Source organism: Rhinolophus sinicus, linkage group LG06 (genome assembly GCF_036562045.2).
Source record: "Rhinolophus sinicus isolate RSC01 linkage group LG06, ASM3656204v1, whole genome shotgun sequence".
Classification (NCBI taxonomy): Eukaryota; Metazoa; Chordata; class Mammalia; order Chiroptera; family Rhinolophidae; genus Rhinolophus; species Rhinolophus sinicus.
Window position 1 is genome coordinate 97,263,098 of NC_133756.1, and position 15,467 is coordinate 97,278,564.

At 37.4% G+C, this 15,467-nt stretch overlaps 1 pseudogene; it reads left to right on the forward strand.

Moving 5' to 3' along the window:
• Window positions 1–846: 846 nt before the first annotated feature.
• On the forward strand, window positions 847–1,882 carry LOC109436152 (histone-lysine N-methyltransferase SETMAR; annotated as a pseudogene).
• Window positions 1,883–15,467: the final 13,585 nt, after the last annotated feature.

Consider the following 15,467-nt stretch of genomic DNA (forward strand, 5'->3'; position numbering starts at 1 on the left):
TTGCAATAGCTTTCAAGCACAGCACACAAAGTGAGTCTGCTCACTGAGTCAGCTTTTAAAAAGCAAGTCACATCTTGTCATTCCTTGGCTAAAACCTTCTAAAGGCTCTCCAAAGCCTTGTATAACATGTCGACCAGCTCTCCATGTGCCCCCCATTGCAGACCTTGGAAAGTAAGAAATTAAATGACTTGCCTAACGTCACAGAGCCTGTGGTTATAAAGATGATGCTAGAACCCATCTCAGTGCAATAAGGTGAGAATGGTAAGTGTCAGGTTCTTCAGTCCCATTTAAACACTGACAATTTATCAATTTAATTCATAGTGGAGAAAATGTGGGAGAGGACTGTTTTTCCTACCAAAATGAAAGCTGCTCAAAAGCAGTGATTAAATTTTTTTAATTCTAGAATCTTCCCAAGATCTTTCTCAAATGAATGAACCATTCCTCCTCAAAATGACCAGGCAGGTAACACAATAACTGACTTTCAGAGTGTATGGTGTATTCTAGGTAATGGATGCCATCTATTAATATCCATCATCATTAGGATTCCAGTACTATTCTCCACTGTACCTGGTAAGACATTAAGAAAACCTTCTGATGGTATATGTATCTATAAACAAATGGTTAATAATAATAAGTATAATGAATGGTGAAAGTATTAGTTCAATAATATTAGGTAGGTGCAAAAGTAATTGCAGTTTTTGCATTGTTGAAATTTGCCATTTGATATTGGAATACATTCTTAAATAAATGTGGTTATGTTATACATCATTTTAACGCGCACGCTTGCTTTATGTTATTTTGCTAATGACTTATTACTTGCTATTTATTTTATATTTATTTTAGACTATGGAAATGATGTTAGACAAAAAGCAAATCTGAGCAATTTTCTTATTCAAGTTCAAAATGGGTCGTAAAGTAGTAGAGACAACTTGCAATATCAACAACACGTTTGGCCCAGGAACTGCTAACGAACATATGATGCAATAGTGGTGAAGAAGTTTTGCAAAGGGGATGAGAGCCTTGAAGATGAGGAGCATAGTGGCCAGCCATTGGAAGTTGACAATAACCACTGAGAGCAATCATCGAAGCTGATCCTCTTATAACTATACATGACGTTACCAAAGAACTCAATCAACGTCGACCATTCTACAGTCATTGGGCATTTGAAGCAAATTGGAAAGATGAAAAAGCTTGATATGTGGGTGCCTCATGAGCTAACTGATAATCAAAAAAATCATCATTTTGAAGTGTCATCTTCTCTTATTCTACACAACAACAACGAACCATTTCTTGATCGGATTGTGATGTGTGATGAGAACTGGATTTCATGAGACAACCAGCAATGACTACCTCAGTGGTTGGACACAGAAGAAGCTCCAAAGTACTTCCCAAAGCCAAACTTGTGCCAAAAAAATGTCATGGTCACTGTTGGTGGTCTGCTGCCGGTCTGATCCACTATAGCTTTCTGAATCCCAGCGAAACCATTACATCTGAGAGGTATGCTCAGCAAATCGATGAGATGCACCGAAAACTGCAACGTCTGCAGCCGGCACTGGTCAACAGAAAGGGTCCAATTCTTCTCCATGACAACGCCCAACCACATGTCACAAAACCAATGCTTCAAACGTTGAACGAATTGAGCTACGAAGTTTTGCCTCATCCGCTATATTCATCTGACCTCTCACTAACCGACTACCACTTCTTTAACCATCTCAACAACTTTTTGCAGGGAAAACACTTCCATAACCAGCGGGATGCAGAAAATGCTTTCCAAGTGTTTGTCAAATCCTGAAGCATGGATTGTTATACTATAGGAATAAATAAAATTATTTCTCATTGGCAAAAATGTGTTGATTGTAATGGTTTCTATTTTGATGAATAAAGATGTGTTTGAGCCTAGTTATAATGATTTAAAATTCATGGTCCGAAACCACAACTACTGTTGCACCAACCTAGTATCTTTATACTCCTCAGACACCAACACCTTTTTTGCTAAGGTTTACTACTCTGCTGAAAATGTCCCCTTCCCCTCATCCTCACTTCTACTTCTATACAGATATGAAATAAACTCTGTTCACCTGAATCCCCCCCTTAAGAAAGCAAACATTAATCATCCATTTTGAGCCTGGTTCAGAATGTTATTTATTAATCTATGGTAGATGCTGAAAATTGAAATTCTTTAATTAGCACTGGGTAATATGGAAGTCCCCTTTCCAGGGGCAGCAGACACTATTTACACCTTTTTCTGTCAAATCAAGGAGGCAAGTACAAATCAAGTAGATAATGTTATAAGGCCAATGTCCTTTGCCCTTCGGACATTATTCTAACTCTTATCAGTCTTCTTCATTATAGGAAAAGGGGTTCAGTTGATATTCTTTGTTCTTATTTGCAATATTTTTTATTAGTGGCCCTCACCAACATGATACTCTGGTAGTGGCAAGAGATAGATGTGAATAGATCAACATGTTAAATATAGTGTTATATAGTTACATGTTAATAATTGCAAGAACCCTGTATCAAAAAATGACACTCTTTTCAACCAGTGTTTTAGAAAAATAATAAAAAGTAGCATAACAAGTACTATTTTGAGTTCAATTCTCTGGTTAAAAATCTCTTGACGCTTTGTGTCATGGCACACAAGAGAGCTATGTTTATAAATCAGTCACTCTTTCTTACCATTTCATAGATGGGTCAAAGGGGAATCAAATCATTTGCTCAAAGGCACAGAGCAACAATGTTGGCATCCAGCCCCATGATTCAACAACCTAACACAGAGCCGCACAAGGCCATTTGTGAGGTTCTGATGAACAAGAAAGCATCAGTGGTGAGACATGGAAACAGAAGCCTTCAAAGTTTTCTTCGCTCTAATTTCCTTGATTAGAAGCAGCATCAAAATTACTCCCCATTTTCCACAGTGAAAAATATTGCTCTTAAAGCAGTTCTTAAAGGGTTATATTATGGGGACACACACAGTCTGTGAAACACACATTTCCAGGTTGTCTCCTTTCCTAACAATTACTTTCATTCAAGAAGGTAGTTTGTTTTTCATTTCACTTTAGGGATTTCATCAGAAATTGGAACATAGATAGAATATCCTCACCTGAGAGCTCCTTTCATCTTTTGAAATGTAAGAGAGAAAACAAAATCAACAAAAACTTTCCATGACATGGGAATAGTTCCTGGGGAAGTTATTTAAATGCAGGGTACAGTGTTTCCTGGTAGCTTGAATGACACTTGCTGCAGAGAAAAGCCCCTACAGAACAAAATCTGTCATTGTTGATCCTCTCCTCTCATGGTCTTTGAAGGATACAAAGGGAGAACCAAAAAAGCTATGGACAAAGATTAAACGACCTGATGTTTATTACCAAATCTTCCACTCACTAGAAATGGGACTTTGAGTTAGTCATTTAACCTCTCTAAGTCTCAGTTTAGTTGCATGTTAAATGAGAACATTAAAGCTAAATGATCACATAAATTTCTCTTCATTTTAAAATTTGAAAACTACTCTTCAACAAAGTGTTTACTGTGAACACCATCTCAGTGTTTACCCACAACCAACACATACACCCAAGTATTCTCCACATTGAAAACTCAGTATTATCTCACACTGTTGAATAAACTGTAAAACCATTCCCCCTTTTGAGGTCAGAGTTATCATTTTACAACACAAGTCTCATCATATCTTTCCCTAGATTAAAACACACGATACTTCTATTAGTGAACACCTATTGAGTTCTTACTATGTTCCCAGCACTATTCTAAGTGCTTCATGTGGTTTAAGTTCAATTCTTTCAACAACTTTATGAGGGAGGCTTTATTATCTTCTCATTTTACAGATAAGGAAACTGAGACTAAACACTCTATTAAACAGTCCTAAACACTCTATTTGCTGTCTCTTCTCGTAGAATTATGGAAAAATGCATTGTGCCCATTGTCCTTAGGATACAATTCTATTCCTAACAAAGCTGGCAGAGTGCCTTCAAGGGTGGAGTCCATGCTTAACAGTTTTATTTCTGGTTTTGACTCGTATATTCTGCCACAACTGTGTTGAACTCATTGCAGCATTTCTGAAATGCCTCCTTGAGGTGATAGGGAGAGTATGCTGTTTCCTGTCCTTCTACCACCCCTCTCTTTGCCTGGATAACAAAAATGCCATAGTTCAGCATTCACCTCCTCCAGGACACTGAGGTGTTCCAATGCCTTCCTCTTGTGCTCCTGTATATTCCTGTACTACTTCTAAAGTAAGATGCCTTATGGGATATTAAAATGACCTGTTCACCTGTATGTGTCCCTCTGCTGTAAGCGCTTTGAGAATGGAAACTCTGCATTTCTAGAGCCTAATCCACGTGTAAGCTCAAATATTTGTTAAATTAATGAAAGAAAGAAGCATTGTTCGCTGTTTTCCTCTTCCCATCTCACATTTCTAATATTGTCCTGTTAATTCTGAGAAAACCTAGTGAACTCTATAGTGCCCTGAATCAATTTTTTGTTTGTTTTCTTCTTCCCCATTAAAACTTATCCATTCTATGATCTCTTCTATCCGAGTTTTGTTCTACTTGCCCATTTGTCTAATCGTGGCTCACATTTACCCACCAGTTTTCCAAAGGAGTGACTTCAAGCAATCTAGGTATTGAGGTCGATGAGATAGTTCTGAACAAGCCCACCAAAGGGCCTGCTGCTTTGTGAACACATAAAGCCCCTGTTGCACCATTATGCTCTTTTGACTTTCAGAAACATATGAGCTTTGATGTTCTGCCAATCAGGATGGTTACTGTTATTCCTGGGGATGATATAGAAAAATATCTCTAAATTAACTACGGAAAGGTTGTTTTACTAATTGTAAATATGCACCTGACTTTTTCAGAGTTTAGGAACTATTTCTGAGATTATAATGTTTTGTTTAATTCTCAAATTTGTACATGGCTATTTTTTCATAAAGACAAAACTTTGACAATTCCATCTAAAGCAAACAATATGAAAAAGATCTGGTATCAGAAAACTAAATTGTTTCTCCCCGTGGGAGAAAATATAAGAAATATTGAGAAGAAAATTCTTCACTTCACAGTTGAACAGCCAGCGCTCCTTGACACTTAACACCTGTGCTGTTGACTGGTTTACACAGTTTCTTGGACTGAAAGTTTGAGGTTTCTGGATTGCAAACACATAACAGGACAGAATGTGACTGCAGCAGCCAATAATGTTTGTTATAAATTTGAACCATTCTAAAGCCCTCTAAGCCATCAAATATTGTGCCACCAGCCCTTGCTGTCTTTCTTATTCTACTTATGAGATCCTGGTATATGTAATTATCCATATAGTAACAAGCCCATATTAGGTTCTCAATAGATAGTTGTGGAATGAACCAATGACTATTATAAGAAGGGAGGTGGAAGCTTACTATATGTCTGGAGAATAGAAAGGTACTTAATACACAGAAGAACCTCATTTAATCCTTACAGCTACCCCAGGAGTCAGCTGCTAATACTATCTCCATCTTACAGTGGCAAAAAAAACAACAATGAAATTTTGAGATGTTTCAGTATGCAAGTCATTGAGATATTATTAGGAGGCAGGTGTTCTGTAAATTATTTAAAATAATTGTCTCACTTAATCTTCACAACAATCTTATGTGGTTGGTAGCATCACAATTTCTCCCATTTTATAGAAAACTGAAACTTAGAGAAGTTAAGTAGTTGGTCCTGGGCCAGACGGAGACCTGAGTTAGATTCAAATTCCAGAATTCTTACACTTTCCCACTGCAGAGGCCTGGGGGTCCTCTGCTGAACAAGCCTTGTTCCCCAAGACCTGTGACGACTGGAGTCAGGCTTTATGCTAGACCTCACATCGCGTTCTGTCTGTTAAAATTTTTGTTCTCCTACTAAATGTTCTGTAGGAATCATGTACTTAACATAAGTAAAACAAAATGTCAATATTAGTCTTGTAGAAATTCTCTAAATGAAAAGAAGCCGTAAGTTCTGCTTTTCTGGAGTTGTGTTTATTTGCTTAGGTTATGGTTGTCAATACCACAAACCTGCACACTCCAAATCTCCCATTAATATCAGAGAAGGTGCTGGTAGACATGAAATTCATTTTGACATGCGAGCAAGAATCACTCAGACAGTGATTATTTGGTAGAGAAGACTGAGAGGAAAGCAAAGTCCCTACAAATGAGATTATGATCTCAAGATCCACACATAAATTACAAATTTGTCCTTCCCTCTAGCTGACAGGAACACCTAGAACTGTGACACACAAACATTTTGGAGTTGTGAAATTCTATAGTGCAATTTTTTAGATTTCCAAACACTTGTGTCTCCTCCTCTAAAAAGCAAAATGAAAATGTGTGCATGTTTTTTAAATTTAGAGTGAATTTTATGTTAAGATCTTTTTGAAATTTTAATGGCACTGACTGTGATAGTTGTGCCATGTTGCAAAACAAGAATTTGGAATCACTGGTTGAGTACTACCAAAAAACCCCAGCTATATAATTTCAATAGGATGAGTCATGGGAAAACTGATTCGTGGAAGAAAAGTGCCAAAAATATCATTCCTCAAGCAAAGGCTATATCATCAGCATTTAGTCAAATAGAGGAAATAGGATATATTAATAAAAGCTATAATTTAATTCAATTCTTCTAATATTTATTAAGAATTTATTTTAGGCCCAGAACAATATAGGGTCCTGTCTTTGATACAATGATGAATAACGTATGGTTTCTTGGCATTTACATTCCAGTGGAGGAAATGAAATACACATACAATAGAAAAGGTAGAGTGGAATCTAATGCTTTAAATAGCACAATGTGAGAGAACTGAAGCTGAAAGAGAGAAATACCCGGCAGGAAAATCTGGAATAGATCCTGGGAGGAAGAGATGCTAGAGATGTGCCTCCTACTCAAAAACAAGGCGGGAAAATCTTGGTACACATCAGTCAGGATGCCAACCAGGGGAATACTTATCAGACTTAATCCTACTTTACCATTCTGAAGCATTTGACACTTTTAGCCACTCTGTTCTTCTTCCCTTAGTTTCTATTCTAGATTTCCTTCTCTTCCCCTCTTTCTCTTTTCCTTTCTTTCTTTCTCTCTCTCTCTTTAATGTCCTTCTCTTTTTCTTACCCATATGATATCTCCTACCATTGTTCCTATGAGCTTCTCTCTTATCATGCCATGTATTCCCCCTGGTGACAACATTCATCATATTTTCACCATATGCTGATGTCTCCAAATTCACATCCCCTATTCCAACTGTTGCTTGAGTTCCATATCTGTATGTCTAACCATTTACATTACATCTCCACTTGGTTATCTCACTGATATCTAAACACAATATGTTCAAAACCATATTCGGGTTATCTCAAACATGCTTCTCTTCCTGAAATCCCTATCCATGAGTGCTATTGCAGTGCACTGAGTGCTGGGTAATCCTAACCTCATCTGACTCAGTCTTCTTTTCAGAAAGGCCTATGGCTTCTATTTCATCAGTACATCCCTTGGTTCCATCCACTTTATGATCTCAGTAATAACTTTAATTCAGGTTTCATTCCCTTTTGCCTGGCAGTAGTATTCTTTGTGTATCCAGGTTGCCCTCATCTATCTTTCGGCTGCAGAGTAAGACTTCTAAATTTCAAATCCACTGTCTTTACCTAACATTTGCCCTGGATATTGAGTGAAGTAAGAGAAGGATTTCTAAGTCTCTTGTCTTTGCACATATGAAGTCTGACAATTACATTAATGAACTCATCCTAGAAAAAGTGCTAGATACCCCATTGCTGAATATCACTACAGTCACCTTCCAAGTACTCCCCTTGGGAAGCTATGCACCGACTCTAGCACCTAGTCCACCCTTCAAAGCAATTTTGGAACTCTTTGGAATGGCCATCAGAGCTGTCATCGTATTACCTTTGATATCCTGAATTCATCAAAACGTCTTCCTTTCAATATTTCCTTTATTGTCAGGTAAAGAAAGAAGTCACTGGGGGCCAGATCAGGTGAGTAGGCATGGTGTTCCAATACAGTTCAAAAACTCCCTCACAGACATTGCCATGTGAGCTGGTGCATTGTCATGATGCAAGAGCCATGAATTGTTGGAGAAAAGTTCAGGTCGTCTAACTTTTTCATGCAGCCTTTTTAGCACTTACAGATAGTAAACTTGGTTAACAGTTTGTCCAGTTGGTACAAATTCATAATGAATATCAGAAACGGTTAGCAACATCGTTTTGACTGTTGATTTGGACTGATGGAACTTTTTTGGCTGTGGAGAATTAGTTGACTTCCATTGTGCACTTTGACGCTTTGTTTCAGAGTTGTATTGGTACACCTATGTTTTATCACCAGTGATAACATGGCCAAAAACATCATCTTGCCTCTCCAAAAAGTCTTGGCAAACTTTAACTCTCCTTTGATTTTGTTCATCAATGAACTCCTTTGGGACCATTTTTGCACCAACCTTTTTCATGCCAAGATTTTCAGTTAAGATTTTCCTAACCATTTCTCTATTGGTGTTTACTTGGTCTGCTATGCTTCTCACAGTCAGCCAACAATTTTGAAACACAGTTTGACAAATTTTTGCAATGTTCTCCTCAGTTCTGCTTGTTACTGGCCGCCCTGACCTCTCTTCATCAGTGATACGTTCTCTCCCCTCAGAAAAACGTTTAATGCATTTTTACACTGCCGTTTTCTTCATGGTATTATCCACATAAACTTAAACTAAAATGTCCCTAATTTCACTTCCACTCTTGCTAAGTTTAACAAGAAATTTAATGTTTGTTCGTTGCTCTAATTCAAGCTCAGGCATTCTTGCGACAGCACACAAAAACACGCAACAACAATAATGAATGCCATTCAGCAAGACATCGCCACATATTGACACGAACACAGCTGTGAGACACTGATATACCAAGGTTATGAAACCTTACCAAGCTGTTTGTACAGTGCTGCCAATGTAAGCGCATGGTGGCAAGTCAAGGACTTAATTGTCAGAGCTCGTAAGGCTCCTGCCTATTTTTTTAGGCTCAGTACTTAAGCCTCCTTCATTCCCTGCTTCTTCATCCGCTCTCCCACCCCCAACCCAGATATACAAAATTACTTTCTGGGACCCCAAAGTATTATGCTGTTAAGTGCCCTTCTGCTTACCAGCACAATTTTGCTTAGGATTTCCTTTTGTTCCCTCATGCAGTGATTCAGTCTTCAAAATTCAGCTCAATTACAGTCTAATCCTTCAATTATAATCTACCCCAGAATTTCATTTATATGACATTTCTCTGCTTCCATAGAACAAATGTATACTTTTATCAAAATTGCTTTTCATTTATATATCTACCCCCTTGAACTAGACCAACTTTTTTAATCTTTTAGGAAATCATTTACACTTACATATTTGAGATTCTAATGAACAATTTAGACCTACTTTCTAGAAAAAAACGTAGAGCCACACAAATTTTGCCCCCAATTTCAGATGACATGCAGATACCTATACAAGGACTCAGGGACTCCAGCCCATGTTCCTATGCTTAGATAGTAAGCTCCTTGAGGATAGAAGTCATATTTTTTTTCCTTTAATTGATTTTCTTTTCTTAGTATCTAACACAATACCTAGCATAAAGTAGTCACTCACTATTAATAAATTAATGTTTATTAAATGAGTGAAGGATAGGTCTTTGACATTTGGATATGGTAGAAGGCTGAAGGAAAGACTGTGTGGCCTTTGAAAATAGGTGAAACAGCTTGATGGATTGCAAATTCCATAAAGGAAGACACTAGTTTTAACTATATAGATAATATGTAGTTTGTTCTCTTTCTAAGTGGTTAAAACAGTGGAGGTAAAATTTAGGGCTCAGTTAATGCTTCATAATGAAGTTGAAAATATAAACTGGAGGTCTCATAAGCCTAACCATTTACCTAAAAATTATTAAATTAATAAAGTCTAACAATATTTTATTTTTTTGCTGCTTGCCCCCAACCTGCCTGCTTTCAGTGCCTCCAACTGAAAGATAAATGGATTTATCTATGTAATTAAATAATACTGGAATTAAGGATTTATCATAGTTTCAATATCATATACAGTGTGTTACACCATCCTAAATCTGATTCAAGGATTTTGTGAGTTTTCACGTGGTTCACTAAGTCATCCATAATTTTGAAGTTGCACTGAAAATTCATTCTTACTTCTCCAAGAGATAAGGAAAAGATTAGATTATAATAACTGCTACAATAGCAGGTGTCAAACCAGTTGTATATAGTAGCATAAGAATTCAGTGTAGTCAAATATATGGTCGTGGAAGGAAAACTGACTCTGGGTGTTGAACACACAATGTGATATATAGATGATGTATTACAGAATTGTATACTTGAAATCTATGTAATTTTACTAACCATTGTCACCCCAATAAATTTTAATTAAACAGAAAAAAAAAAATTCAGTTCAAGAAATACACCCAAGCTAGTTTTCCTGCTACCTCTAGCTGTTGGAAGGTTGTTCTAAAATTGTCCCTTCTCAGGGACAGTAAACAATCAGAATAATTCATCCCTGGTTGTAATCACACATTAATACTTCCTTCCCTTTGATAGTCTAAAATCCACTCAATAACATGTACTTGAAGCATGTTGTATTGATAGTGGCAGACAATCTAGACTTTGGAATCAGATAAATTGTAATGAAAATCCCTGCTCCACTAATTTCAGCTGTAGTGTTTTAGAAAACGTATTTTATAGATGAAGGAGTTGGAGTTTTGACAGGTTAAATAAAGAAAACTTAGTTTTACAAAATGGTACTCTTTAAATTATTATTATTTTAGTAAGTACACTTTGCACATTAAATCAGAAAGTAATTATGTAGAGAGTTGGATTTGACTTTGCAAGAAGAATTTTGTTTCATAGCATCTAATCAGAAAGCTGTGAGTGCAATAGTGTGGCAGCCCAGATTTTAGAATTCCTAGTAATCAGTTAAAATGGTATAAATTGGAAATGCACAGTCCAAGGATTACTCATTAGAGACCCTTGATGAATATTTACTGGATGAGTGGCATAATTTAAAAAGAACATATGGTAAATATATAATGATACATTGGATGTAGATAGCCTTTCCAAAGACATTTGCATGTGATGATTTCACAAATATGAAAGATGTACAAAAAAGTTCCCTGTTGTCACAAAGCTATTAGAATTAGATGTGTTAATAAAACATGGATCATAAGATCTAGAAATCATCTTGAAAGGAGATCAAAATTGTGTTAACAACCAACACTTGTTAAACTTTATGCCAATTATTCAATACTTAAGAGTAATTATAAAAAAATTTTTTTCATGTGTTGGTTGAAATTGATAATAATGAATGGGGAGAAAGATTTTGTTAAAGCAAGTGTTTGCTAATTCCAAAACAGGGTGCTAGAACACTGCAATGCCTGGCATGTTTACATTTTAATTGTTAATTCTAGATGGCACCCTTAAGTTTGAAAAATCACCCACCACATCAAGAAAATTGTATACTGATTTTGGACCTATTTAGTTTTCCTTGACATTACTTGTCAACCTGAAGCTTGGAGTGTCCCATATGCATCAGCAAAATTATTTATATATAATTTTATATAACACATTTGTCTAATATATTTCCTCTTGGTCTAACCTAGTATCCAAGCTTAACCTATGGTAGCTATGAGAAGTCATCAGCCCATGGATGGCTAAAGGAGCTAGGTTTTGTAGCACTTGACCCAGATGTCCCCATCATTGAATGAAGGTTAGGTACCTGACTTAAGAAAGTAATGTGATGTGGCCTGGTATAAAACAATGACTCAAGATGCCCATGAACAACAGAAATGTCAAAAGAAGCAACCAATAGGAGCTAAAGATGGTAGGTCATAATGTAGAAAGAGAAGAGAGAGACCATGATGATCATATAGCACTAAATAATGAAGTAACAGAAATTATAAGAAAACTGGAATGGTAGAAAGAGAGAAAAATAGAATTAATGTGTAGAGAGAAGGTGAGGTTCCAAAATAGAGAGCTCATATTATCCATAAGAGAGCAAAGGAAAGTTGCTGCTAGATTTGAAGACCTCAGTCTATTCCAGCCAATGGAGATCTTTGTATTAACTTCCTATTTTTATGAGGTAACTGGAGTGATTCTTTGATTTAAAATTGCCCCAACTGTGTTTCTCCAGCATCCAAACTTCAAATCTATTAATGGCACAGTAATGTGCCATGGTATACTACATAGAAAGTTCTATTCAACCTGAAAATTAGCTGTCCCTCCAAAATACACACAGCCCTCACACATGGTGACTCATAAAGTGTACTAACAGCTCCTATTAATACAACTTGCTCAATCTCTCCCTCTTTGGATCCCAAGAGAATGATGACTTGAAATATAAAGCAATGTACATGTCCTGGTTGTTTGTGATTAGAATTAGAAAGAGAAATTTATTCCACAAAAAATTAACAATTTCACTTAGCATAGTAATCTCAAGATCCATCCATGTTGTCGCAAATGACACTATTTCATCTTTTCTTATGGCAGAATAGTATTCCATTGTGTATATATACCACATCTTCTTATCCAATCATCTATTGAAGAACACTTTGGTTGTTTCCATGTCTTGGCCACCGTAAATAAAGCTGCAATGAACATAGGAGCACATGTATCTTTACAGACAAATGTTTTCAGATTTTTTGGGTAGATACCCAAGAGAGGGATTGCTGGGTCATATGGTAATTCAATTTCAATAAAGGAGGAAGGGCAGAAAAATATGTAACCTATAATTATAAATAATTATTGTTTTGGGAGGGGATCTTAGTGTGGCTGAGACCACTAACTAGCACCTAATACCCACTATCTCCTTTCTCCTTACTAACAGAACCCTGATTGTGTTTAGGGAGCCATGACCCCAGTTGAAACGTGACATTTTCCAACCAGTCTTATAGGGGTATGTGATACTGTTTTGGCCATAGAAATTTAAGCAGAAATTTTGGGATAAGACTTCTAGAAGGATTCTGAAAAAGAGGATAGACATCTGAGATTTATTTGTCATTCATCTCGTCTTCTGGCTTCCTGCCTAGAATGAAGATACAATGACCAGATGTCCAACAGCCATCTTGGACCATGAGGTCATAGTGAAAAAGAAGGACTAGTAAAGTATATAGATAGAAGGAGTACAGGTCCCTGATGACTACGGAGATACCCTATTAGCCCTGGGCTACCTACCTTGGGCTTCTTCTACATGAGAAAACAAACTTTCGTTTTACTTAAACAACTATTATTTTGGATGATCCACTATACGCAGTTGAACTAAATCCCATCTGTAAAGCCTGAGGGTGCTAATAGGATAGTTACTGAGTGAGACCAGATGGGTTTTGGGGAGAAGATAGAACTTAAGCTGTGATTTTTAAATCGTCACTCTACATATGACTAGAAAAATAGACTGGTGGACATATCAGGCCTGGTAGGACAGATCTCTAGGTACCGAGACAGGGAGAATGAGAAACATTTGGAAACATGTTTGACTACTTAGTATTTTCAAACAATGCTACAAACACAGCTATCAGACCATTAGGTAACCACAATGGTAAAGTTGGCCTCAGCCTTAGCTCCATGTCTATACAGGCATTTTCATCATGTCATAGGCAGTCGGAGGAAGATGAGAGAAAAGAAAAGGAATTTGCATGACTTAATATGCATCAGGGAACTTTTACCTCTTGTGTGTTCTTGAACTTAGAGTCAGTTTTCCCAGTTTTCCTGGACTCTAAGCCATAGCTCCTGGCCATTGATTTCACTCACCAATGCAGGACCTCAGTTTCTTAACATCCTTGGTGGATTTCATAAATACCTAAAATTAATCTTTTTTTTTTTTTTTTCTGTGAATGACCAGCCAGGCACCTGTGATATTTCCATGCTTCTGTTGTCTCCTGCTGCACACTTCTCTGATCCCTGGAAACTTCTGGTTATTAATTCCATATGACAGTTTGTACTCCAGTCTATAAAACACAGGCGCACACATAGACAGACTGCATTCCCCTCCAACAGAGTTTTAGTGAAGCAGCTCTTTACATTTAATTTGGTTTCTTTGTCTGGCAAGGATCTAGACGCAGGTTTGTGGCACTGTGCAGGAAATCATTCACTCTGCTCTGCCACACTCCACTTTGGTCACTGGAGCTTTTATATTAAATCACATACTTGGTGACTACTCCTGCCTTCCTTCAGCTGAGTTCTCTCTGAGGAAGATCCTTATACAAACAGAACTCTGCTGGGCCACACTATCAGTTGTCAGAAACATCTGAAATCATCACCAATGACAGCAGTTTAGGATTCATCTGTGATTTCTGATTCACAAGCATTATTATATCAGTTGATGCTTCCCAGCTTGAAACCTAGATACTCGTTTCAAGGGTTAGGCAAGTACAAGCTCTAGGAAAGGGAATGCTGTTTGCTTCCACCTCAACACTTGTTTCCTTTTAGTCAAGAAACGCAGGTAAGAGAAGACAAAAACTTTCCTGGATTTGGATCGGTAAACAAATACAGCTTTCAATTTATCACAGTGTAAACACACAGCATTGGGGAGAGGAGGTAAACACCAGGTTGGTACTGAAGCCCATTCCTGCCCAAAACTCCATGGCACCAGGCTGGTTAGCTCCTCTGGAGAATGGATACACAGGCAAGAGACAGGAAGATAGGGAGCTTCAGTGCAGGACAAGAAGTCTCCACTCACAGCAATGTCATGGTGACCACTCCCTGGAGTCAGGCTTTTATCAGGTAAATTTATCATGACCTTGGTGAGGAGCCCTGACTGCTGCCAAGGGACATATCAGTCAGGATAGATTTTAGGGCCATCCCGTTTGGCTCATCTACTAGACAAACCAAAGAAACACATCATGCAGAACAGCTCAGCAGTCTTACATATTCTGAATACTATCATCCATCCTTTTTTTTTTTTCCACAGATTGAGGAACTTCTAGTCACTATCAGTATATAATAGTTTTTCAGGTAGAGTAAGCCAGGCACACAAAACCAAAGATTTCTCCTCCACCTTTCCATGACACTTTTATAGATCTAAGTAACTTGTCCATGGTCAAAAAATCTAGTAACTAGTGAACCTTAGATCCAACCCAAATCTAATACCATGGTGGCATTTTGTATGAGTCTAGTGGACAGATTGGCTAGCCCTATTCCATCTTATAATATTGGGAATACCTTTCCTAAGAAGGTGAAAAAGAAAAAAAGATGAACCAGCAACCTCTTAAGTATCAGTTCCTCTGTCTGTTGGTCTAGCTGCTTCATCGTGACCAGGTTTTCATGGTCTCTACAGCAACCTGAAAGCACCTTGTCTCATGCTGGTGTGAATGCAAGGTAGCTCTCACCTCCTCCGTGGGGTGGGATGCAGTGGAACCCACATGATGTTCAAACATGCATAACCCAGAAAAACAGGGATGTTGATAACCTGCAGAACAAACCTTTAACTAATGGAAAATGTGGATAATT